This window comes from Lactuca sativa, chromosome 7 (assembly GCF_002870075.4).
Source record: "Lactuca sativa cultivar Salinas chromosome 7, Lsat_Salinas_v11, whole genome shotgun sequence".
Lineage (NCBI taxonomy): Eukaryota > Viridiplantae > Streptophyta > Magnoliopsida > Asterales > Asteraceae > Lactuca > Lactuca sativa.
The window spans coordinates 116,223,112-116,236,017 of record NC_056629.2 but is presented as its reverse complement, the minus strand read 5'-3'; positions in this window follow the sequence as shown (position 1 = coordinate 116,236,017).

Genomic DNA, 12,906 nt, shown 5'->3' with positions numbered 1-12,906 from the left:
GAGTACCAGAAACCCTCGGGTCCGCTCCAGCAACCCGAAATACCTGAGTGGAAATGGGAGATGATTACCATGGACTTCATCACCAAGTTACCCAAGTGTCTGAGTGGGTACGACACCATTTGGGTAATTGTCGATCGTTTGACAAAATCAGCTCACTTCATTCCGATCAAAGAATCATTCAAGATGGAAAAACTCGCGCGAATCTACATCCAAGTGGTAGTCCGACTGCACAGTGTGCCTGCGTCCATTATCTCTGATCGAGATAGCAGGTTTACATCCAGATTTTGGCAGTCTCTCCAGAAGGCTCTTGGAACCAAACTAGACATGAGTACGGCTTATCATCCTCAGACCGATGGACAGAGTGAGAGAACTATCCAAACCATGAAAGACATGCTTAGAGCATGTGTCATTGATTTCGGAAAGTCGTGGGACACACATTTGCCTTTGATCGAGTTCTCATACAACAACAGTTACCACACTAGTATCAAGGCTGCCTCGTTTGAATCCCTCTACGGTCGCAAGTGCAGATCCCCTCTGTGCTGGGCCGAGGTAGGGGACACACAGCTAGCCAAGAGTCGATTCCCTGACAGTGCTCTCAGTGGTCCTGAAATCATCCGCGAAACCACCGAAAAGATCATCCAAATCTGAGAACGACTGAAAACTTCACGAGATCGACAAAAGAGTTACGCCGATATACGACAGAAACCTCTGGAGTTCCAGGTTGGAGAGCGTGTCATGTTGAAGGTCTCGCCTTGGAAAGGCATGATATACTTCGGAAAGTGCGGGAAACTTAATCCGAGGTATATAGGACCTTTCGAGATCCTCGCTAGGATCGGTCCTGTAGCCTATAAACTCCGATTACCCCGTGAGCTTAGTAACATCCATCCTGTTTTCCACGTCTCTAATCTTAAGAAGTGTTTATCCGATGAAACGCTTGTGATCCCTCTTAACGAAACTGAGATCAACGAAAACCTGAACTTCGTGGAAGAACCAATCGAAGTCATGGATCGAGATATCAAACGTACGAAAAAAAGTCGCATCCCAATAGTGAAGGTTCGCTGGAATGCCAAGCGGGGACCGGAATTCACTTGGGAGTGCGAAGACTCGATGAGGCAGAAGTATCCGCATCTCTTTCCAAATCCATGATTTGTATCTTAATTCTGAATTTCGAGACGAAATTCCCTCTAACGGGGGGATAATGTGACAACCCGAAACTTCTAACCTATGTAATTGATCCGCATATCAGCACTAAAACTTGAATTCATTATCTTTTATTAAATCTTTTGGTTCCATATGGGTGCTCTAGACTTAGTAGATATGAGTCTTAGGAAGGGTTGGGGAGTGCTTAGCATCACAAAATTGAGCCAAACTCACCAAATAAGGTGTGTGCGGCCACACACCTGTGTGTACGGCCACACATCCATGTGTGCAGCCACACACCCAACCGTAAACACCCTCAACCTCACACCAAACCCAGTATATGGATGGATACCCCTTCATTCATTCATTTAGATGTTCCTTTTTCCTCTCTCTACTTTCTCTCTCTAAATCATCAACCAAGAACACTTTGAAGGCTTCATATTCGTGATCTACTCCATCTTCAAGTTGATTATAGTGGTAAACACTTGAATCCCAAGCTTAAAACTCATCATGATCATCATATTCATCGTCCCTTGTAGGTGTACGGCCGCACACCTTCATATGGGGGCAGCACACATTCAAAACTCCCAAGTATGAAGAGCAAACACTTCAAAAATCATCTTATGGACTCAAATGAGGAGTGTACGGCCACACACTCCTGTGTATGACCGCACACACCCTCTGTACGGCCGCACACTCTTGTGTGCAGCCTCACACACACTCCTGGCCGCACTCCCCAACCGCACACTCATTTTCAAGACCATACACCCACTCTAATGCTCATATTTGGCCCTAAACTTGCATAAATCATTAAGTTTGGATCATAAGACACTTATTCTTAGTAATTCCAAGCCCTAAGGATGTTTTCCCATCGTGTTTAGTCATAAACACCTTAGTTCTAACTCGTTTATGTGTCATCACATGAATAACAGGGGCCATTGGCGTTCAGGGCATCCGTTGACACTCGAACCCTACGTTAAACAGTGAGTTCATACCCCTACCTTTTTTCAGTGTTTTTCACTGTTTTCAGGGGGAATACAAGCAAAGTACAAGGAATACTTGTACTCAAAACTTGTTTTACATGTGTTGCGTTCCATATTACATATGCTTTTAACACTGATAATCATAACAAATAACAGTTTGAACTTGCAGAACACATTATCGTATTATTTGTGAAAAACGTTATAAAATGTTGTATTTTATATTTTCACAAATGGATTTCCACATTATAACAGTTAAAAGCATAACCTTTGAACTTTGAACATGAAACCTAGTACATTGTTTTGTCCTCGGAAACACTCCACAGAGATACGCGAGTGGAGGACCGCCACCATAACCAGAATCTCTTAGATAGGGAGCGTGACTTGAGTGTATAGATCTATACGGGGTTGACTAACCCACACCTGGCTGCTAGCTACAGCCGAACCGAAAGGTTCAAGGGTGACGAAAGTCATAAGGTGATGTGGACTACTTATTGTCATATCTCGTCTATCGTATGGTTATGGAACTTGCAATTTGGATAACAGAGATTTACTTGTTAGTAATAATGGGTTAGTAATTTGCTTAATTTATATTTATTAGTTTTATGTGCTTGTTAAAACTAATACACTTCACAAGGATAACCAGGTTTTCAGAATACATATCTTACATTACATTTCAGTTCGGTAACCAACTTTTAGGAAAATATGGGATTTTCCTGGGATAACAGTTGTTCATAACTAGATTTGTGTAACAAAACAGATAACCAAACTTTACACATAAGAAAATTTGGGATTTTCTTGGATTCGTAACTTTTACAGAAACAAAAGGAAGCTTGTTCATTTTCAGAAAACAAAACACTTATGAGCTCACCAGCTTTCTGCTGATTTTCAAACTGCTTGTATTCTTAGGTCCACATTAGACAGGTACCCAGTGATCCTTTTTGGCGAAGATGGAGTGTGTAGAAGATGCGTCTTTACTTTTGTTCATATATGTATATATATATATATATATATATATATATATATATATATATATATATATATATGTATGTATGTATAACTACTGTAATACTTGGTTTTCAAACAAATGTAAATTCTAATATGTAATGTAATGTTTGTTTACTTCGCTTACTGTGTACATAGGTTGTGATACATACATGAAGTCACCTCCACCCCGAAACGTTTTCGCCCTGGGTTTCGGGGTGTGACACCTACACCCAGCTGTTAGCAACATAAGTAAATGTACATCTATGTAACACCGAAAAAATTAAAACAATTTTTCGCATTTTATAAAAACATAATTCATTTAGTATTCATAAAAACATCATTGTTTGAAACTCAAATCCATAACATATAAAAATCCCAAGATCTCATAACATAAAAATCCCGTGTGTGTACTGATCAGGCCGGCGCCTTCCCGCGATCCTCACTAGTACCTGAAAGAAATAACATCAAACATTGTAAGCACAAAGCTTAGTGAGTTCCCCAAAATACCATATATATAACACATATTAGCCACTTGAGGCTATAACTCTTTGGGTCCGTGCACCCAACTCTATGAACCCTCAGGCTCTGTCTCTGTGAACCTTCCGGTTCTAACTCTATAGCATGCACAACATAAATCACATAGAATAATGCAGTGCAACACATAACACATATATAACATACAACACTATATCACATAACTCTAATTACCTACTCAAGGTAAAGTATAGTGAGAAGACTCACCTCGCGTATCTCGGTAACTCGTAAATCCCTGAAATCACTAGTGCTCGATCACCCGAGCTATAGTCCTCCAATAACACAAATACATCCCTAATTAACACTTTCCACACTAGGGTTGACTAACTCTATCAAGTCAACATCGGTCAACTCTATTCAACGGTCAACGGTCAACCCAACTCGCCGAGTCTGGCGTGGACTCGCCGAGTCCCTTCCGGGACCCGATTCCTCTGAATCCCTTTCCGACTCACCGATTCACTCACCCAACTCGGTTCCTCAACCCCTGGTTCGAAAACACGGAACCACTCGCTCCAACTCGTCGAGTCTGCCAATGGACTCGACGAGTGCATTCCATGCACAACCCCAAACGACCTTCTGAGGTTAGATCTGTTCCACTAACTCATAGATCTAGTCTTTCCAAGCTTATTTATCACGTAAAGTCTATGTCTTGGGGCTCATATCACACCTATTGACTCATAAATGGTGTTTTAACCTCAAACATAATGATCCCAAACCAAAACCTCCATAGACTCCTATAAAGCTTGGACAAAGAGGCACTCTGGACCTCCATGGGTCCAGATCCAGAACCTCACTCGCTTAAGGGACCATGGGAGCACTAGATCTAGTCACAGAAGGGCTCAATAAGCCATAAATCAACATGAACATCACCTCAACAGAAAATGGTTCGAAAACAGTACCTCAAACGTGATGTTCTGGACCTCAGATCTTCAGGAAGTTAATCCTCTTGCTTCCTCTTGGCTATAGCTTCCTTTCCCTTGCTAGACAACACCACCAAGGTCAACAATGGCTCCTTCTCTCAATCCAAACGCTCAAGCTCACTAGGGTTTCGCTTTGGGGGCTGGTAAGCACAAATGACGGCCATAAGGCCCTTTAAATAGGCCCCAAACCCGAGAAATTAGGGTTTCATTAAACAGCGCGGACTCGCCGAGTCCACCAGTGCGACTCGTCGAGTCCGGTCATTAATCCGGGTGAGAAATCGCGTCTCTACTCGGTGAGTCTACGCACCAACTCGCCGAGTCCTCTCACAAAACTCGAAATAAATAAATAAAAACATGAATAAATATAATACCCAAAATTTCGGATGTTACAATCTACAGATGTCTTAAGTTAACACTGTTAGTTATCCTAGTACAAAAGGATAATACTTAGGTCATTATATTATTTCTTCCTTTACTTTGTGACACATTCACATGATCGACGAGGTAGGATATATTTGATATAGATAACTATTTTCCTTATTACCTTTATATTGTGACTCATGCACATAAACGATGAGGTATACTATAGTTTTATACTAATAGTTAATCAGGGAAAAACCATCACATTTACAAGGACTACTTTCAAAACAGTAGGGTCTTGGTAGAAGTCTACTTTCAAAACAGTAGGGTCTTGGTAGAAGACTGCTTTCAAAACAGTAGAGTCTTGGTAGAAGACTACTTTCAAAATAGTAGGGTCTTGGTAGAAGACTTCTTTTATAGGGATCATTGGGATTTCTAGTGTTATTCAAACGCTTTCCATTACTTACAAATATTTACATACTTATACAAGCTTTCTTTCAAAACAATGTCAAGACTTTCATTACAAGTTCTACAAATCAAAGACACATTAATACTTATGAATTCACCAGCTTTTTGGCTGATATTCGCTTTCAAAATATCTTGTATTCTCAGGTCACAAATAGACAGGTACGACGACCAGGGTTGTGAAGACTACTTTCAAAACAATAGGGTATTGGTAGAAGACTTCTTTTATAGGGATCATAGGGATTTCTAGGGTTATTCAAACGCTTTCCATTACTTACAAACATTTACATACTTATACGAGCTTTCTTTCAAAACAATGTCAAGGCTTTCATTACAAGTTCTATAAATCAAAGACACATTAATACTTATGAATTCACCAGCTTTTTGGTTGATACTCGCTTTCAAAATAACTTGTATTCTCAGGTCACAAATAAACAGGTACGACGACCAAGGTTGTGAAGACGGAGCAGTCCAGACTCGTCTTATATTCTGATTATTCATTTTATTGTTGTACATTAAGAAAGAACACACTTGTAATTAAAATTATACTATTAATGCAATGGATGATATTGTTCCTTGTTTACTACTTCATGTTGTTGTGATACATTACATGACGTCCTCCACCCCTGAACGTTTCCGCCGTTCTTGGTTTTGGGGTGTGACACCAATTGTATGTTGTTTTATCTAGAGTTCAAAGTAAAGAAGGATTAAAATTGTTAAATTTAGATAACCATGGTAGACTATCAAATATGTTTATGTTTTATTTAAATTTTTGCATTATACAAAATGATAATTTTCTAACATATCTACAAATACAAATTGTTGATTTGATATTCAAACAATTATCATTTCTTAATTTTAACAAATCATTATATCATTATGAAATTACAGACAAAACATTGCTCAATAATTAAGTTATAATTTAATTGAAATTATTTTTAAATTTCTCACCTGTGGTGTCCACGGGTTATAACGTAGTCTTCCTAATAAAATAGTATCTTTTATGCCATGTGTTAATTCTGTAGCCTATAATTCTACAAACACAAATTCCTAAATTACCCTTCAAATTGCCAACATGTTCGTTGTCAATACTATCTTCGGCTTCTATATCAATCTCTATTCAATTTCTTTTTGAAAACCCCTCGTCCCATCAAATCAGCAAAGAAATCCCAAAAAACCAGGAAGCAAATCATGCTCATATTCGAATTGGGTTGACTATGTGTATGTCACACCTAGGGGTGTTGATCGGGTAAAATTTTTGGGTTTTGGGTAGAACGGGTCTGGTAGTTCGGGTATTTCCTTAAAATAATAATATCCGATACTCGACCTATATTGTAATTCGGGTTCTCGGGTTTCTGGTATTCGGGTTTTAGGTCGGGTCGGGTATTTTCGGGTATACCCGAAAATTACTTAAGTGTCACTTATTGATTTTTTTATTAATTCTTTTTTGCATTTCCGTTACTTTAATAAAAAATTGGGTAACAAAATATTCCATATAATTAACAAGTACATATATGGTAACAATACAAGTCACCTATAATATGTTATGTGATTTTTGTATTCCATTTCAAATTTTGATAAAAAAAAACAGTTTATGGAGTACATGATTAGTGTTTGATCAAATTTGGATTAACCAAACATGTTACATGATTTAATGCAAAAGGTGAGTACATAAAAGTTATAAATAAAAAAAATTTAGCATGTTATCTAAATTACAGGGACCAATTATATAGCTATATTTGAATTCACAAAGAATAAACGACAAAAATAGAAACATGTGCATAGTTAAAAAAAAGAAAGAGATCCGTAGTGCCCAAAGAAAATGAAGGGGAATCTAACATCTCATTCATTTTCATTATATTTGTTGTAACATTATGTTCAAAACTTAATTTCACTTTCAACAATTTCTTTTGTATTTACTATATACCGTTCAAATAATGAAGCCATATAACATTTGGTTTAAACTATAAGGAACAATAATTATGTAAAATAATGATAGAACTTTAATAGTTATTATAACTAGTGTATTAATTAGTTTTGTTTAAATCGGGTATACCCAAAAATGTTTAAACCTACCTAATACCCGACCTATTTAAATATCGGGCTACCTGATTATCCGAATTTTCAATCCCGAAACCCAATTTACCCGACCCGATCTACCCGAATTTCAAACGGGACGGGTCGGGTAATCGGGTATTGAGTATTTTCAACAGGCCTAGTTACACCCCGCTAAAGCAGAAACACGAAGCGCAACAGTACAAAGGGTCTCATAGCAAAAGTTAAAAGACAACACCAACCATAGTATTAAAAAGCATTACAATTTACAATGAGTTTTAACAACTTTTTAAAAGAAATTATAATGTATTTAAAAGACAACACATGTGAATGCTCCTACAAGTGATGTGTGTTTAGGTGCCTCTTACGAGATGATTCATGAAAAAGCATGTAAAATGAGCGTCAACTATAACAATAATTGGTGAGCTCACAGGTTTACTAAAATATTGGTTTCATGAATCGTAATCAAAGTTTTGGTAGAATTTTCCATAAATAAATGTACATTGCTAAAATGAGTAAATAAGTTTGCATAAACAAAGTTCGTAGTCATCATGAAAAATAAAGTATGTTGCCAAAATGAGATGCAAAGTCCATATTCTCATGGGAAATGAAGTCCGTTGCTAAAACGAGTAAACTAGTTACATTGATAAAACGAGTATGCAAGTTTCGTTGCTAAAACGAGTATGCAAGTTTCGTTGCTAAAATGAGTATGCAAGTTTCATTACTAAAATGAGTATACAAGTTTCGTTGCTAAAATGAGTTTACAAGTTTTATTGCTAAAATGAGTATACAAGTTTCGTTGATAAAATAAGTATATAAGTTTCGTCGTTAAAATGAATATACAAGTTTCGTTACTAAAATGAGTATACAAGTTTCATTGCTAAAATTAATAGGGGTGGAATTGGTACAGTGCCAAGTTTTTTTCTTTAAACCATGTACCGTAACAACTATAATTCGCATAAGGATTTAACTACCAGTACCATACCAAGTATATTTGGTACCAACTAATTTGGCTACCAACAAATTTGGTTGGTACATATTGGTATTTGGTAAATACCAAATTTTTTAACTAATATATACCAATACGTGAATATGAGTTAAATTTGTGGGCAATTAGTATTTTATCTTTTGGAAGCGACTAAAAGGATTAAAAGAGGCCCACCCCTAGCAAGTTGCTTAAGGAAGCAAATGGAAACAATACAAGGAATGAGAAGTTATTATTCCTTTTGAGTTTTAGCGTTATATGCTTTTGTATCATCAATTTCGTGCTCTTCAAAAAATAAGTATCAAGAAATTTGTTAATCAATGTGTTAATTTATTAATTCCAAGACTTTTTATTTGTTATTCTAATTAAAACAATGCATATATGAGAACTAATATTTATTTATTTTTATTAAATGATATATATATATATATATATATATATATATATATATATATATATATATATATATATATATATATATGAATTGGTTGGTACGGTACAACCATGGTATTCAAAATTTCATACCATTACCATACCAATACTACTTAATTGGCATGGTATTACCAGCCAAACATATTGGTTACCAAACAAATTGGTTACCAATTTTATTGGTTCGGTTGGTAACTTGTTGGTTGGTTTTCCATGGTACATATTTGCCAGCCCTAAAAATGAGTATACAAGTTTCGTTGCTAAAATAAGTATACAAGTTTCGTTGCTAAAATGAGTATACAAGTTTCGTTGATAAAATGAGTATACAAGTTTCGTTGCTAAAATGAGTATACAAGTTTCGTTGCTAAAATGAGTATACAAGGTTCATTGCTAAAATGAGTATACAAGTTTCGTTGCTAAAATAAGAATACAAGTTTCGTATGTGCATAAAGATTCCATCCATGAGTTCACAACCCAAGCCTAATGACTGAATCGTGCCCAATTAACTACTATACGTATCGCAAACATAGTGTATAAAATGGTAAAATCATAGCATACTAGCACATAAAGCATATCAGAGTGATGGCCTACCCCTTCGGTCCTTTCGACCGGTACCGGGGACTATTTCACCCCCTGCTTCTACCATATAATATCCTAGTACATAAACACATAAGTCACATACTGCCTAGCATATCAGGGTGATGGCCTACCCCTTCAATCCTTTCGATCGGTACTGGGGCCTATCATACCCTTCTTACCACTATCAATATCATAGCATAGTAGCACATAAAGCATAACGGATAGTGGTATACCAGATAATTATCACAAAGACAATCATCTCTACAATAACACTTACTAGTAGGTTGACATTGATACCTTCGGCCCACTTCTACTGGAAGGTAACTCACCTCAAATGTCGTGAAGTAGCTGAACTATCCTTGACTTTGAAATCAACCCCACTCAATCTCATACACACAAAAGATCTTCTTTAATTACCCTTTCATACCCATAACCCCTTACGGGTCAGCTTTAGTCAAAGTCAAAGTCACAGTCAACACCCTGGTCAAAGTCAGTCTTCTGGTCAAAGTCAACATCTTGAGTTGACTCAACTCGCCAAGTTGGTCCATCAACTCGTCAAGCTCCATGAATCATAAACCCTGAAATCACGATTAAACTCGTCGAGTTCCTCCCTATAATAGAATCGGGACTTCACAACACAACTCGTCGAGTTCCTCTTTGAACTCGTCGAGTTCTCCAGTCTTCAAAACTCAAAATCATGGCCAACTCACTGAGTCATCTCCTAGACTCGTCGAGTTTGCCCAATAACAGAAAGGGTTGGGGGACTACGATCCAACTCGCTGAGTTGGATGAACAACTCGTCGAGTTCTCCTTGTCTAAATCCATTCAATCACTTCTAATCAAGTTCAATGCTTCCAAGCCATAGATCTGGTCCCCTAGGGTCGTTATATCATGTAAAGTTGTTAACTTTACGTTCATGCATGGTGTCATGAAGCTAGAAACACAAAAATTAAGCTATAGAAGAGATCTAGGGCATAGAGAAGGGCCAAGGCTTGATAAAGCTGGCAACTTTAAGCCTCATAAGCTCATGAGTGCCTAGATCTATAGTCATAACTTCATAATATACTCAAATCCCGAAAATGACTTCAAGATTTAAGTAATAGAAAGTCAAGGTATCAACTTTATATCTCAAAAGAGTTAGAAATGCAGCTCAAACTTTGGATCTGCTAGCTTCCTCTTGAATCCCCAACCTTCTCCTTCCTTCACAAGCTTCAAAATCACAATGAATGCATAGAAATGGCTCAAAACTCTCCAAAAGTGGATTAGGGTTTCTTGGCTAGGGTTTGGGACGATGGAGGTTGTAAATAAGGTTAGCCTATAGAGGTTAATGTGTTTAAATAGGGTGCAAAACCCTTAAAATTAGGGTTTAATTCTGCCAAGCCTACTCGTCGAGTAGACTTCATCACCCGCGTCCAAAATCCATCTCTACTCGACGAGTTTGGGGCCTCCAACTCGCCGAGTTCCTGTTCAAAATGAATAACTTATACTTTAAATACATACTGGGAACTGGGTGTTACAGTTTTCATTCCAGCCGTCAACACGTCGTATTCCAAGAAGCAACACGCCGTGTTGAGCTTAATGAAAGCCTCACTTCTTCTTATCTAGACACGTCGTATTGGTTCCTCTAACACACCGTGTCTAATCCTCAAAAGGGGATTTATTCCCAATAATTGTTCCTCAATATCTGTCACACCCCAAAACCGGAAAGGCGGAAACGTTCTGGGGTGGATGACGTCATGTCAAGTATCACAACACATGCATATAGTAATCAAAGTACAACAAAGCATTGCATTAATAGTAATAATTTTACATGGTTACATTACATAGTATTAAAGTAATACAAACATAATATATAAAGTGCGGCAAGGTACTAAGCCATCTTCATCAGCAGCTTCGGTGGTGTACCTGTCTAATTGCTGACCTGAGATTACAAGTTATTTGAAAAGCGAGTATCAGCATTTTTTACAAATGCTGGTGAGTTCATAAGCATTTAGTGACATTTCATTCAAAGAACTTAATAAAGAAATAGTTTAAGAGGTTTCAGTGTATTAGATTCTTTTCCAGAAAATCCTATATTTTCTTTAAATAAAGCAGCCTTCTACCAAGACTGGTCAGTGATGTGTGGTAAAAAGTAGTTTTCCCTAGGTTGCTTATCGTTATCAAAATACTAAATTTGAATATTGAGGAAAGCAAACGACGTCAGGGAATATAATACGCCTCAGCAGTGAGGACTGCTGACTAAGGCAGGTACCATAGACTCCAGGAAGGTATCAATCAAATGATACGCCTGGTTCAGTCTAACAAAGGGGAGACACAGACCCCAAACGGTACTAGGTGAAAGGTACAGCTAGTAAGGTCTAAAACAGAGACTATAGACCCCAGACAGTATCAAATGAAAGATACAGCTAGCAAGGTCAAAACAAGGACTACAGACCCCAGACAGTATCAAATGAAAGATACAGCTAGTAAGGTCAAAACAGAGACTATAGACCCCAGACAATATCAAATGAAAGATACAACTAGCAAGGTCAAAACAGTACGACTCTGAAAAGTGACGTCAGCATACAGTGCAAATTGCTGACGAAATACCGTTACCTTAAAGCCATGAATTATAAGGTAACCCAGGATACTCGTAACCATACTGACTAGAGTTCCAGACGCCCTACAAGCATCTATATAATATGACATTTGTCACCCCTTGGCTTGGTGGGCCGTGGACTGTAGCTAGCAGTCAGGGTGCGGGGTTGTCAATCCCGTATAGGCCTATACACACAATGTCCGCTCTCCCTACAGGAGACTCTGGTTACCAACTAGACGACGGAGAAGGTCGCGTCCCGAAGATGCATCCCAAATAGAGGGTAGTGTGTTTCTTGAGGGGAGTGGGTTTCTAATGCAAGTGATATACTAGAGGTAGAGACTTCCAAACAGTGGGTAGTGTGTTTCTAAAGTAAGTGTAGAATAGAGGTAGAGACTCTTAATTGACTTGACTAGAGAATTCCCAATATGTCCATACTCATATACATAGTATTTAACTAATGGACCAAACGACCTTCGGACGGCTACCCGATCCCACCAGACCACATCTCAACGAAGAAAAGGAAATAGGGCAGACGAGCCTTCCTAAGTCTTTCAATCATTACTTATATATACCTATATAAGCACGGACATACATCTAACTATGACTAAGTGCGTTTCAAGTAGAAGTGATCCTTGTGAAGTAGTAGCACCTAACAAGTGAAGTAAAAGCGTTCGCAAGCGAAGTAGAAGAGTCGAATAAGTATAAGCGTATCACGAGACAGTGACAACAATAATTGAAACGAGGGCGTATCAAGTATTAGTGATATAGAGTCGATATCAAGTATAAGTGAAGTAGACTCGTATCACTAAGTAAGAGGGTGAATAAGTATAAGCGTCATCAGGTATAAGTGACTTCAGGTATAAGCGAAAGCATTACAGAGTAGGAGTATAAAAT